This window comes from Crotalus tigris, unplaced genomic scaffold (genome assembly GCF_016545835.1).
Source record: "Crotalus tigris isolate CLP2741 ecotype Arizona unplaced genomic scaffold, ASM1654583v1 scf7180000023639.2272817, whole genome shotgun sequence".
Taxonomy (NCBI): Eukaryota; Metazoa; Chordata; class Lepidosauria; order Squamata; family Viperidae; genus Crotalus; species Crotalus tigris.
The window spans coordinates 67,607-81,515 of record NW_024100096.1 but is presented as its reverse complement, the minus strand read 5'-3'; the positions used below and the strand labels follow the sequence as shown (position 1 = coordinate 81,515).

The 13,909-nt window shown below is 38.9% G+C and overlaps 1 long non-coding RNA gene across 1 annotated transcript in view; it reads left to right on the top strand.

The window, feature by feature from the left end:
• Positions 1–6,508, top strand: part of LOC120297632 — a 36,519-nt gene extending 30,011 nt beyond the window's left edge. Inside the window, exon 2 of the long non-coding RNA XR_005553844.1 lies at positions 6,010–6,508. This is a non-coding gene — a long non-coding RNA (uncharacterized LOC120297632). The remainder of the gene's footprint in view (positions 1–6,009) is intronic.
• Positions 6,509–13,909: the final 7,401 nt, after the last annotated feature.

Sequence of the window (13,909 nt, the reverse complement as noted above, 5' to 3'; positions counted from 1 at the left end):
ACTCCCACTCCCGCAGGCTGTAAATACATGGCACATTATCACTATCCCTGTCAAAGTTCACCCCTGATAACTATTCCAAGAAGAGGAAAGGAAAAAGGGACACACAACCATTAAGGGGGGGGGGAGATTAGCCCTGCCTTGATAGCTCATCTCTTAGCAGAAGACTCACACAACACCTGCTCTTAAGCCTGGGATCTGGCATTGCTTAACTCAGAAGAATTAAGTTCTTTTCAATCTACTGCCCAACTTTCAACCATAAAAAAAGATGTAATAAATATTATTGTCTATATATTAGTCCAAAAAAAGCTTGGGATGATTCCAATCATTTCTTCCAAATATTCTGCAGCAGCCGTAGATGAGTTGCTGATCAACTTATTCTCCAAAGCACCTGAAGGCAGGACAAGAAGCAACAGGTGGAAACTAATCAAGGAGAAAAGCAACCTAGAACTAAGGAGGAACTTCCTGACAGTTAGAACAATTAACCAGTGGAACAACCTGCCTCCAGAAGCTGTAAATACTCCAACACTGGAAGTTTTTAAGAAGAGACTCGACAGCCATTTGTCTGAAATGGTATAGGGTTTCCTGCCTGAGCAGGGGGTTGGATTAGATGACCTCCAAGGTCCCTTCCAATATTATTATTATTATTATTATTATTATTATTATTATTGTTGTTGTTGTTGTTATTATTATTATTATTATTATTATTATTATTATTATTATTATATGAATTACGAGATAGCCAATAAGGAAAGGCTTTTCTGAAGAAACATTAGCTGGGTATACTCTGAGTTTAATGAAACGGGCTGCATGATGAACATCCAAGTTAGAAGTTTGCATCCCGCTATGAACCACAGTTAGTGTATCTATGGCTTCAGTCTGAATACCAAGATTCAATCCAGGAACTGTAATGTCTAATGTTTAGGTAACACTTTTTTAATAGATCACTTGACAATCCAGAAACTGAAATGGAAAAATCCTGGTCCTTGCTAACTGTTATTAGTATGACGTCTGAATTGACAATGTTAGACTGTTTCGCCTAGCACCAAGATGATGAATTGATCATAGTTTTCAAATAAAACAAAATGACTGGGTTCTCATAGCTCAGTAAACTATAGAACAAGGTTCAGAAGCCACTCTGACTGGCTTCAGAAGAACACTAATCCACAAACAGGCTCATATTTTGGACTTAGCATGTAGTGTTTAGACCAGCTATAGTTCCACCGTGGTTACATGGTGAAATTCACAGAACGTGAGATTAAACTATGAATAAGCAGAGCTTTTTTTCTCATAGAATGCTCAGAACGGAGTTCCGGCACCTTTTTTGGATAGAACCTTGTAGGGTAGGCAAGGCCGGTTGTATGACATGTGTGAGTTCCAGCACCATTTTTTTTATATAAAAAAAGCACTGTGAATAACAGATAAAATTTTAAAAGACAGAGGTTCTACAGCCCTGCATGTGTTTACTTGGATGCATGCAACTGCTTTGAGTGAGGTATGTTGAATAAGCAGAGGCGAAGCCATCCAGCAGGTGAGATCAGATCAGCCTTTTATTGATAATTAGGCTTCTTTCTGAATCCTAGGCAAATGCATCCATTAAAAAAAAAAGTTGCAATTCTGAAATCTGAACTCCACGAGTGGATATTATTCTTTCTTCTGATGGGCTTGTAATCACATCACTTGCCCATGGAGCACTGATTTGTGATCTATCCTGAAAAATACACAAATTTACTCTGAAGTAAGCTTTCTTGGGTTCAATGTACCTATGGTAAGTGATAGAAGGGGCGCAAAAGTGTCATTCTTTCCATTAAATATGTTTTGGCAGGAAAGGCAAAATGTTTTCTGCACACCTTCCCATTGTTTCTAATCATCACTTAAAGCTGGAGGCATGAGCATACTTTTTTATTTTTCAGAGTCTTGACATCTGGAGATACAACATTTACATTTGTGTTGAATATGCTTGCTTAGTACAATATTTGCATTTATGTTGAATATGCTTGCTTAGTGAAATCACAATAACATATTGTGCTTTTAAGATTCCCTCAAAGATGTCCATTAGAAATCACATGTCTATATATGCACATACTTTCTAAAGCATCATTCCGAAGAAACCAACTTTTATATGCCATTTTCTAACATTCCTGTTACATGGTTTAGAATGCCTACGTCTCACTGAAACCAGTGGCCTTATTTCTTCAAAGGCCAGATCAACTCAAATCTTTATTGCTGTCAAAGACCAGCATAAGGAGGGTGGGGTACAACTTAAAAGGCTGCCAGAAACACTAATAAATTTCAGAGGCTTTCCTGGAGGGTTCAAAAAAAAAAATCAAAGTAATCTAGCTACACCCAGAACTTTATATAATGTCCCTTCTTCTTTCCAGCTTCATATTTTTTAAATCATGTGTTAACTTCAGACATCTTTCTCACACACATGAAAAGAAAACTTGGATAAATAGTTGGGTTAACACATGAATTGACATTGGAGGTAGAAACATATATGTCTATATTCCTATACATTATTTCGTTAAAGGAAGAACTCTAAAGATCTTGGGAGAGTAAAATAACGATCCCCCCAAAAAGTGACCAACTTCCATATTGCTGTGAGGAGAGTGACAAAGATGTGCCCATGAAATTACCAAGAATCAAGTTCAGCCTGGTGCCTTTAAGTCTACAGACCCCTTTTCTGAGGTCCATATTTCACAGACTGTATTTGCGGGAGGGAAATTCATGGAAATGGCATCTCTCTGCATCTATGAACTGTTCTAACCACTTGAGCAAATGGTTAGACTGGAAGGAAAAGAATCCTCAGAGACACTCATCTTCTCCATGACTGATTCTCACCTATTGCTAGTCAAATGGGTCCCATGTTTAGGAGAGAAAAGGAGCCTCCTCTTTCTATCAAGATGTAATTTAGATAGAATAAAGGACATTTCTGTCTTCATGTATTAATAAATCTAGCTTTTGCTTCAAATACAATGCATTGAAAGTTTGCCTGCATTCATTGTTAGCTGAGCTAAGCCAATTTTCTGCATCCCATCCATTTTATTATGAACTTTTTTTTTAACAGAACATTTTGTCATTTATTCAGAATTTTTCAGCACACCGCTTATGTTCAAGAGCATACAGTATTGTCTAATGAGGGTGCCTATTGAGTATTAATCAAGAGTACTGAAAGTCGAAATTAATACAGGTGTTTATGCCTCAAAAAGTATATTTTGTTAAAGAAGTGACTTGCTGTTATAGAAAGTCACCATTTGGGGAGGGGGGACGAAGGAGAAAAAGAGGAAATGAGCTATGATCTATTTTTCCTGTAGGAAGCAGGCTGAAAGGGGAAGCCTAAAGAGAGAGCATTAGATATTTTGGGGACAGGGGTGGGGTGATGTAGGACATACACAAAAAAGAAGGAATAAGGCAGAAGACCATCACTTGTTATCTCTACTCCTGATTTCCCTAGCAATCAGTAGAATAATAATGGTAAAAGTGAATATTTCTAGAGATGTTTCTAACAGGTGCAATGTAGGTCAGCTTATTTATTTGTTTACATAATCATATCCCAACTTTTCTTACCTTATTCAGAGGCAAGCAGATAGGCTAGGCAAGCATTAACAGATGGTAAAGCATCTTAAAGCCAAGATGATGATGATAATGTTATCCATTCAGTCATGTCTGACTATTGGGCAATTCTACGGGCCAGGTCTCTCCACATTTTCTGATCTTGCACTATTTCTTTATCTAGGGCTGGTATCAGCTTTGATGGTGTCCAACCACCATGTTTTTTGATGGCCTGCTTTCCTTTTACCACCAACTCTTCCAAACATAATTGCTTCCTCCTTAAAGCCAAGAAAATCAGGCAAATAATATATCATTCAGTTCAAATTTTGCTAAGTTAGGAGATTTCAGAGTGAAATCAAGACCCCAGGTTGAGTTTCCAAGCTCAGCATTCTGTATGAAGGATCCTACAGTAATTTGATATTCCTTACTATACCGCTCCATCTAGTTCAATACAAATCTGCTTATCCAAAATCAAATAATATATTCATCTACCTCTCATCTGTTTGCTTCAGTCTTCTCTCTCCTGGTGCCCAATAAATCTGGAAACCACCTGGAGAACCCTGGTCTGTTCTTCACTTCAAGTACTCTCCAGGACTTGAGGGAGACAGAGGAGGTTTTCCCACATCTTGGACATGGTCTTTTATTGGAAATGCCACAGAATGAATGAGGAGCCACCTGGGTGCAAAGCACCATTGAGGCAGTGATTTTTCCTAAGCCTTGTGATCAATTGATCAATCTTGAACTAAAAATAACCACTCTGAAATGAGAATTCTATATATTTGTAAATATGTATTCAAACCTAAATAACAAAACATCTTAGCATGAATGAGGCTAGATAGTTGTCAGATTTCATTTGGCCATGTGCTCTTCTAGCTTTAAAAAGAAAAGTCATAAGGCTCTTTTAGATTAGGTATAGAGAAGCTGGTCACATTTGTTTTTGCTGATTCTCATTGTACCAACTCAGTCTGGTTTGGCTTCATTCACTCATTGTACCAACTCAGTTTGGTTTGGCTCCATTTATCTGCATGCTGGATTGTTGTTGTTTTGGGGTTTTTTTTGTGGATGTGCATGTTTCCCTTAACATATGCTTACGCACACTTCTGCTGTGTACATACTGTTTGTTAGCACATTTTTCTTAACCCAAAATTGTTCCCTATTTACTTTTTTAGCACATGTTCCCTTTGTGTGTGCATTTTGGGTCCATCTGTCTGAACTTGGGACCACATCACAACTTCTTGACATTTTCCATGTTTGTATGCCTTCCAATTCACCAACAGATCAAGAGAGGGGAGGAATAATAAATTGTTGACAAAAGCCAGCTTGAATTTTTAGCCATGCCATCTTTAGGACAACTTACTATTGTAGTCTCAAGAGTATGCAACACTTGCTTGAACGTGTAAACATTAAATACTGTATCTGAGAAAGGAAGACATGAATGCTGAATGATGGAAGTAGCACACTGAAATCTCTTACAGTGCCAGGTAGTCTCAGCAAAGCATAGATCAGGGGTGTCAAACTCAATTTCATTGAGGGCCGCATCAGCATTGCAGTTGCCCTCAGGAGGCCGGGTGGGTGTGGCCAGGGTGGGTGCAGCCTACTGGGTGGGTGTGGATGGAGTGGGTGTGGCCTACTGGGTGGGCATGGCTAGCTCTACATCGTTCGCGTCAAGGGTGCCTGTGGGGGCCTGGGCAGGAGTGGGACAGATCTGAGCGTCTCTGGAAGAAGGGGTTGGGACTGGGGCAAGCGCCAAGGCATGGTTCATTTCTTCATTCCTCACAAAGGGTGACACCTCCCCAGCATGCACCCAGGGGGCAGGGCCGATGCAGCAGGGGCTGGTTCCTCACTGTTTCTAGATGACCTTGTGGAGCTAAGACTGAATGCATTTCAGCATAGATGGCCACCACAAAATTGCACATTGGCTCCCAGCCGGCCTGAGCCAGGGCCAAGGCAGCGGGGGCCGTTCCCTCACTGTTTCCAGGATGGCTTCATGGGCCACATGAAACCACTTTGCGGGTTGCATCTGGCCCCCGGGCCTTGTTTTGGACATGTCTGGCATAGATGCTTTTGAAACTGTGAGCTGTTAAGGACAGCATTTAGTATGCCAAATTGAAATGGCTGAGTAGAAAAATAGCTCTTTAATCTAAAAGGCTTTGCTAGCACCCAGGAATATTGGTTTCAAAGCTTCACCTTCAGAGATCTCCACTCCAAATCTCATTCTTTTTTTCAGTGGCCTCCCTTTTTTTTTTCCCCCTTTCCTAGACTCTTTTCATCAGATTGTGTTTTCCTGCTGTTTATTTGTTTATATCTTTGCTGCTAGAGGCATGCAGTGGGAGGGGGAGGGATTAGGACTGAAGTATTTTGGCATATTAAACTTGCCATTTGTTATTAATATAATTTGCAGAAGTTACTAGAAGTCCAAAGCCATTCACAAGAGGTTTTTTTTTTTTTTAATTCCACTAGAAACCACAAGATAATAAGAAGAGGCTCCAAAAGAGGTGTGGATTGCCCACAAGAGGTCTGAACGACAACATGTATTTTTACTGGAAGTCTGCTTACTAGCCAAAACCTTTGGAAAGTCATGACACTAATTTGGCAAGGCACTATCTCCGTCTGCTTCACTGAAAACATCTTAGACAGCCTAATAAATAAAATGCACTTCGTTTTTGGGGGTTTTCAACTTGTCTTTCTCTTGGCCTGCAGTCTGTCAGCAGGCAGAGATTAGAGAATTGACTGGATCTTAGCAAATTTGGTTCGAGAGAAATCAGAGAGGTAGCAGAGGATAGGAGTGTATCTCCTTTCCAGCCACCCCGGTGTTGAAATATTGCCAGCAAATGCATTAAATACAAACCAAACAAAACCTCATCACCCCACCATATACAAAGTTTTTGAGTTTGTGCTCTGCGAAGTCTGCTGTAAAATATCAAAAATTATTTCAAAGGAAGGACCAAGCTTAGAACTTTTTTTTTTAAAAAAAAAAAGATACTCCAAACCAGTGGTGGATTCAAATATGTGAACAACCGGTTCTCTGTGTGGATGCTGCTTCTGGAAGTCCATTCTGGGCCTGGGCAATAAAAAAATAGCTACCAGTTCTGTCGAAGTAGTGCAAGCTGGCTGAATTCCACCACTGCCCCAAACTAATGCAGGAAGTATATTTCTCACAAAACAGGCTTTTTTTATAGCTAGATTTGCAATGGCGGAGTGCCAAAATTATCTTGGCACCACTGAGACATAGGATGGTACAGGAGGATTTCTTGGTGTCTCAAGTGCTTACCCAGATCAGAAACTTTCCCTGAATTTATTCTTCTTCTGATACCAGTTTTTCACTTGGTGGAATTGTTTTTAATTCCTGCCAGTGCAGAGATTCATGAGCTCTGACATTGGTAAAATAGTCTCTTGTTTGCTTTCTGTTGCAGGCAGTATTATTCTCCTTTTTTTTCACTTTGCCTCATCCGGCATTCTGTTGTCATTTAATCATGAAACTGATGGAACAAGTTGCATGAAGGTCTACGAGAAACTACCATCTTATGGTCTATAAGAGATGATTATAAAAGGAGGCACAAGGGTATAAAGCGATGTGTGAGGAATCAGAAAAACAAATGTGATGAGTATCTATGAAGATTCTCAGTCATCCAGGTCATGGTTGTCCAAAAGGTGCTTTTTCAGGAAGCAACTGGACTTTCTTATTTTTCTTTGAAGATGTTTCACTTCTCATCCAAGAAGTTTCTTCAGCTCTGACTGGATGGTGGGGAATGGAAGAATTGGGACAAATGTGATGAGGTGAGCTGATTAGAGTAAGAATCCATGTATATATGGCTCTGGAATATGATTCCAGAGAATGGCTCTGTAGGATACAAAACCTCAATTTTATAGATCTTTACCTGCCGGCCACCTTGCATCTTGGTATATTAGACTTCATGATAACTACCTCCTGTGTAGGTCTCCAGCCTCTGTGTTGTAGCTTCGATGTATGTTGTTATTTAGCATGGAGAAGGGGGAAGTGGAGGAAGAAAGGTCTCTTGTCTACTTTCCTGTCAGTGATTGAGAGGCTAGCCAATGGAAGAGGAAACTATTTTGGCAGATGAGATTTAGAGGAATGGCTTTGGGAAATGGAAATTCTTCTCCAGCCTGGAGGCTGGTCCTAAAAGGAGAACTTTTCAGAGGTGTTAAAAATTAGCCCTTCCTTTCAACCAAGCATATACATCCTTCCCCCTCCTCCTTCCCAAATTCATATTGAAGATGGCATTGTAAAATCTTTGTCAGAAAATTGACACTTTCCATGAGAAGGCTAATTTCTTCTACAGTTACTAAATAAGGATATTATAAACCCCTCTCCATCAGAAAAGTATCTGTTAGGGGGAAAAAAATCTCAGTAACCTGAAACATTTACAAAATCTGTTTCTCACTGCAAAAGGTTTAGAACTACTCTTAACACTGCTTTGCTATCTGATCAAATTGGGATTGTCAGGAGATAGAAAACAGCTGGAGACAAAATTGTAAGAATGAAAACACAGAAAACTACTATTCCTAGCTGTGTGATTATTTGGCTCAGTTTGAAGCACATTTATTGGTGTATTAGCTTAGCTCCTAGAAGAAACAAGAGTGCATGTGTAAAAATACTTTTGACATTGCAAAAACCATGGGTGGATCGTACAGTTGTGAAAATAGGATACTTGGTGATAATATTCTTACATGCTCTACACTTCTGAATGGCAAGCCATTCTTGGAAAAAAAACATTTCCGAGTGTAGTCATTTGCTATGGATTTAAGTACACTACAGAGTGATGAATTAAATCTTTTTAAATGGAGTGTTATGCAAACAACCAAAAGCAGAAGCAGGTGCAGAACTGACCAGGGATTTGCAAGCAGAATATTGGAGATGTCCACCTGTAAAAACTCAACATTTTTTTTTTAAAAAAAATCACATTTGTTCCTCTCCCCACTCCTGCTTTTTGATTAATGGAACAGGAAGTTCTGTTTTAGGAAGTTAGAGGAAGGGGAAGATTCCATCACTGTAGCTAGCTATACTTTGCAGATAAGGGTTATGCCAACTTAAACTTTCTTCTGATTCTCTGAAAATACTCAGACTCATTCAGATACTTCCAAGCTGAAGCAAGTCTCCCTTCTAACCTCAAACTCACAAGCACTGTTGATGTCAACAGTTGTTTAGAACATACCTGGAGTGATTTTTTTCACCATGGTCTATGGACTGGAACCTTCAGTAAACCAAGATAAGAAGCTGGCTCAGCATTGGACTTACCAGAAGCAAGAATCTGATGTTTATATAAACATCTGGCCACACCTGAAGAAGAGAAGAAAGCAGGAAAATAAAACTTTTTTTTTCTAATTGAGAAGCAAGTTAGAAAAATAATGCAAAGTAAAGCAGCATCTCAATATTTTCAGCTCCGCTGGCAGCTTGGGAGCTCTTCTGCCTTCCAAAGGCCAGTGAGACAGCAGAGTAACAAAAATATAAACAGAAATAAGTAGGAGTAAAAATGATGTCCCAGTGCTGAGGCATTAGCAAGTTTTTATTATTATTTAATTATTTATTTATTTTTATTATTTTATGTGCAATGATATCCTTGGGCTCCAACAGTTTTCGGGGGATGGTAGGAGACGTCCTGAAATGGTGGTTGTTTTGAAGGGGTGACTATTAAATAATTTTGTAATAAGAAAATCTTCAGTGACAATAATTTTATGAAGACACCCATTCCTTGTACACAAAGTTTCAGGTGTACCTCCCTGCGTTTGTTATTAAAATATACTTGGGTTCTGCATTAGTTTTTCACAAAATTTAATACTGCCTCTACTATGAACCTCTTATTCAGGAAATGTCCATAATCATCGAGAACATTTTTGTCCAAGTCTGATCAATCACTCACAGACAGAAATCGAGCCAAGCTCAGAACCATATTACATCTTCTGGGTAGCTCCTTAAGTACAAACATAGCTTCCGGAAACAACAGACTGCTTGGCTGTGCCCACACCTGCTCATGTGACTTGATGATCCTCCAGCTGGTTCTGTCTGCACTAAATTAGAGGTCATAATAGCTTTGGTTTCACATCACTGCAAGACTAAGCCAAGATTTCATGCAGTTGGACAGAACCCAAAAGCCTGGCAGTGCTTTTCTGCAGCTATCGTGCAGCAAGGAAAATCTTTTATTTGTTTTGCACGGATCAACACATGATGTTCAAGTGAACTGCTACCAGATGCAACTTCCCTGCAAAGCATGTGGAAATGCCAAATCAGACTTTCAAAAGTGGCATCAGGTTCTCTCTAGTGTACTTATCATGTTTGACTAAAGGTTATTGATAGATGCATAGATGGATATATAGAGATAGAGATAGAGTGATAGTGATAGTGATGATAGAGATAGAGAAAGAGATTAGATAATTGAGATAGATGATAGATGATAGATAGACAGACAGATAGATATGCTAAGCCACAACCCTAGATATTAACAAATGATTAATAAGGCTAAAGATGCTTGCAGAGCTACTGAAAAGGGCCACAGAAATAGTTAAGCTAACAGATGTTTCAGATGATTGCATGACACCACACTACTTCCTTCCCTATTTAAGTGGGAATGGACTTTTTTTTCTGGATCACATTCAAATAGGTAATGAAATCAGGGCTGCTTTAGCTTTTAGTTTGTAATGCACAGGAGGAGGTTTCAAGAGACATGGCTAATGCAGAGGATGTTTTATTGGAAAACTCTCTGATTATGAAAAACCATCAAACCATCTCATGTCTTCAGCCCATCAAGCTACAGTACTTATGATATTGTGGACTTAAAGTTTATATGCTTTCTCTGGGTAGAAAATTAATCTTGCATGGTTTAATTCCACATTTTATTGTCATTGCGATAGATTCTAAAAGAGATTATTTTCTCTTATATTCTTATATATATATATATATATATATATATATATATATATATATATATATATATAGAGAGAGAGAGAGAGAGAGAGAGAGAGAGAGAGAGAGAGAGAGAGAGAGAGAGAGAGAGAGAGAGAGAGATCCAAATCATCTGTGTGTAGGAGAACAAGGGTGAGGAAACAAGACTAGACAAGAAAAGCAGATTAAGGGGTTTTTTTTTCTGCTTAAACTGAAAAACAAAATGGCAGCTTATCCTGCCTCTGTTCCTTCACTGAAGCCAAATGGATCATCACTGGATTTATTTCAGCAGTGACAAGATGGCTGAAGTAACGGATGGAAACTAATCAAGGAGAAAAGCAACCAAAAACTAAGGAGAAACTTCCTGACAGTTAGAACAATTAACCAGTGGAACAACCTGCCTCCAGAAGCAGTGAATGCTCCAACACTGGAAGTTTTTAAGAAGAGACTGGACAGCCATTTGTCTGAAATGATATAGGGTTTCTTACCTGAACAGGGGGTTGGACTAGATGACCTCCAAGGTCCCTTCCAACTTTTATTAATTATTGTTATTATTATTATGTCTCTATTTATTATTCCAATATTAGTATGTTATCTCATCTGTGTGACTCAGGGTAGCTTACAAACAGTTAACCATTAGGCATGAAAGCACAAGACTACCACAAGACAGCCCTCATGGCTCACACACCGCCATCTTTCAAACCCTTCCCACCTTTTCCTGCCCCCTCCCATGCAATGTCTGAGATAACCACCTGATCTGCTGAATTGGTTGGCAGACCTAAGTGAGAGAAAAAGACAGCAAAAATGAATCATAACATCGTTAGTCAATCTACATTTTCTGGGTGCTTTCCTGATCCAAGTGTATCAGGAAACCATGGGTTGTTTTTGTTTTGTTTTTTCTTTTTAAAAGTGAATCATCTGTGGGTAGAAAAAAATTATGGGTTTAAATTATAAGGGTGGTGGGAAAGTCTGTGAATTCGAAATAACTTTACATACTTAATTTGCAGTTTGGGACATATTGAAAAACCTTGAAACCCACTGAGTGCACTCATCCCAGCAACTAAACCTGGCCCCAGTTAATATATTTAAGACCAGATGGGATGTTGATTGAGGGGACTTTCAGAGGCAAGGCAATGACGATGTCTTTATTCCCATCTTTTCCCAGTCCAAACCCTTGGTTACTATCAGAAAATAGCAAGGGGGGGGGAATGCAACGGCATGAGTCACAGTCACCATTCCTTTTCCCACTACACAGCCCTGAGTGGAAGACAACTTTGGAGGGGCTGTAGACAGCAGGACTTGGGCCTGGCCTGGGAATGCAGAAGAAATGATACCTTCTTCCAGGCAAGCTCTTTAATAGTTTATCTCTACTTGGCAAGTTTCTCAACATCGAGTGTTTCTAATCAGCCTCCTCCTTCCCCCCTCCTGCACACCCAGCTCCCATATAAACCTCCTAAGTTGGATCTGGAATTTGTCACTTCTTGTTTTTCCACTCTGAAAGAACTGGGAATGTATGTGAAAGGCCCGTCTTGCTTTGCATTTTGGAAAATTAAAACTGATTGCCTCCGTGTTTCACACAAATGGACGTGAAAAACTAAAGAGGGTTTGGGGAAGAAAAGGGAAGGAAAAAAAAAAGAATCCTAGAAGATAAGATTGATTTTGGTTCACAGGAGGTGATATCAAATGCTCCAACCCAAGAAGGAGCCAGAGCATCAAAAATAATGAAAAAAAAAAGTTAGGTGGTTAAAATTATATGTGCACTTTCATATCTTATTTTTCCATGTTTTGCAGCCTCAGCAAACTTTTCACTGTTCTTTACTCTTATTAGCATGGTTCAGAGACAGCCTCAGCAAGGAACGTTTTACAAAATACACCTGTACGCTTTCTAGAAGTATTGATTTGCTATTAAGCTGGACTTTTAAATAGAGGCTGTAATCAAACCTGTCTTCAAGTGTTATAATGCCAGAAGGCCCTATTCCTCTCAGCACTGCAGAGCTGGATGAAGGCTACATCTTTGCGTGCTGGATATTGGGAAACATTTATGACTAGTCAAAACTCCTGAGGCACAATAGTTGCAGGTTGGTTAATACTGGGACTGAAATTAGTTATTTGCATTTTATGTATAAAATGTTAATGTGCACTTTTTCAAAATAAACTATTGCTTGTTTTGAGCAGCTTACCAACAATATTTCACTGAAAGTCTCTCTTTGAGGGAGATAGGTGGTTCAGAAATGCAAAAATATAAATGTAAAATAGCCATCTAAAAATATAAACTAAAATTGGCAGAAGTAAATCAGAAATTGATTTAATTAAATGAAAGGTCTCAGTGCGGCATAACATTTGTTAGTGTGAAATTCCGAAGCCCCCTTTCCACAATTGATGCTCTAGAGTCTAGACAGTAAAAGAAAGCAAATGCCTTCCTATTATGAGTCTTTCCACCACAGCTATTACTATGAATTTCCCATCTGTACTTCTTTTGTCTGGATCAATGTTCCTTGGGCTTTGTCTCTGCTGAACAACACAGAGATCATACCCAAAGGTAAAGAAACTCATCACCATAAAATGATAATGAAAAGAAAGTTTGAGAAGCCTGGCTTAAGGTAGGAGTTAAGTCTTGTCTGAGTCAGCTTTTATTCCTGGTGACTTCATCAATACATCTGTGTAGGTTTCTTGGCAATACTATGGAAGTTATTTGCCACCTTCTGCCATGTTTTGCAACTTTCCAGTCTAGTCTATAACCCTGGGATTTCCTCATAATTTCCCAGTATTAATTGGCTCTGTTTAGGGAGAACCAGCTTGGTGTAGGCACTGGTTTAGAAACCTGAAGATTGTGGGTTCTCCTTTGGCCTTAGGTATGAAGTTAGTGACTTTGGAGCAATACTCTCTTTGAGCCCTAGGAAGATGGCAATGGCAAACTATGTATGAAAATGTTACCAAGAAAACTTGTCCAGACAGTTGCCAAAAGTCAAGACTGACCTAAAGTCATGTGTATGTCTATGTGTGTATATGTGCATGTGTATATGCATATATGTCTGCTTAGACCTTTGAGATAAATCATGGAGTGAACAATTGCAGGTTATATATATATATTATATATGGCAAAAAATAACCCAGAGCAACTAGGTAAATTTGTGTTCTTTGGTAAAGTATTTACTAAAGGTGAGAAAATGAATGAAGAAATTCTAAGATATGCAAATGGTAGTACAAAGGTAACGAATAAGTGCTGTGAGGAATTAAAATTTGTCAGAAAAAGCAAAAGCAAATATTATAAGCCACTTAATTATATGGAAGAGAAAGTTGGATGTGGAAGGACAAATATACAGTAAAAGGAAGTTGAATAGAGTTGAGTGATCAGTGCAAAAGAGGTGCATTGAGATGATTTGGTCATATAAATTAGGACCTAATTGCAAAATCAATATAGGAAGGAAAACAAAATGAACTGAGAAGAAGGAGATAACCAAG